Genomic DNA, 964 nt, shown 5'->3' with positions numbered 1-964 from the left:
TGCTATTTTGACTTTCTCACAGAGAAGATTCACTGACAACACAGAGTTTTTGTGCACGCTCACTGCAGATACACTCCAGCTGTTTTCTGTTGGACCTCTCTTTTTCCCACTCTTAGAAAGCCTAGATATTTCTCTTTGGTATATATATACTTTTTTCTTGAAGAGGAAAAGAAAAAAAAATAAGGACAGGAAAGGTATTTCGACTCTTTTTATAACCATAACAATATAACTCACCATTCATTCATATTACATTTTCCATCCCTTTCTCTTCCTTTACTACAAAGTCCTGAAAGATATATGTGCCCAAAGCACCCTGTCAGCTGTGGTCTCACTCTAAAGCAGTTTCCCTTATGATAGTTCATAAAATGCTGCATACTCGTTCCTTTGCAAGCATGAGAAAATACTGAAATAATGGCAATAAAATCAAGAAAAAGTCAGCTGGTTCTCCCAATGAGTTTGCAAGGCCTCTGTTCGGAGCTCTGCTAGATGAGCCACAGAGACCACAGGTGAGTTGTATGGACCTGGCAGGTAGGCATGAGATAGCGTTTCTTTTGCCGCTGTAGTCTTCAGAATTTCATGTCCTCCATTGTCCAAAAATCTAGAGACTTCCCAGGAAGCATATTTGGGATGTCAGGGAATGGTCAAGAAAAATGTGATCTCATATATCCTCAGATTCATTTTCCACCTGCTGTCTCTAGTGCATGGAGCTGACACATACCCTCTGATTCCTGGGTCAGCTAATTTCTGACTTTTGGGCAATGCCAGGTGTTGACAAGAGGTTACAGGGTAGGCTAGGGGAGCCAGAGAAAGGGCACTCACAGAACAGCTCTTCACTTTAAGTGATTTCCTGTAGCATAAATGAGTTAAAAATCAAGCTCCTGGGCCCTCCCTGGTGGCGCAGCAGGTTAAAGCACAGCACTGAGAATCTAAAGCCGCTTCTGCATGAGTTCGATCCCCGCCTGCC

This window comes from Condylura cristata, unplaced genomic scaffold, assembly GCF_000260355.1.
Source record: "Condylura cristata isolate star-nosed mole 26May11 unplaced genomic scaffold, ConCri1.0 scaffold00013, whole genome shotgun sequence".
In the NCBI taxonomy this organism is placed as follows: domain Eukaryota; kingdom Metazoa; phylum Chordata; class Mammalia; order Eulipotyphla; family Talpidae; genus Condylura; species Condylura cristata.
This window is presented reverse-complemented; position numbering follows the sequence as displayed.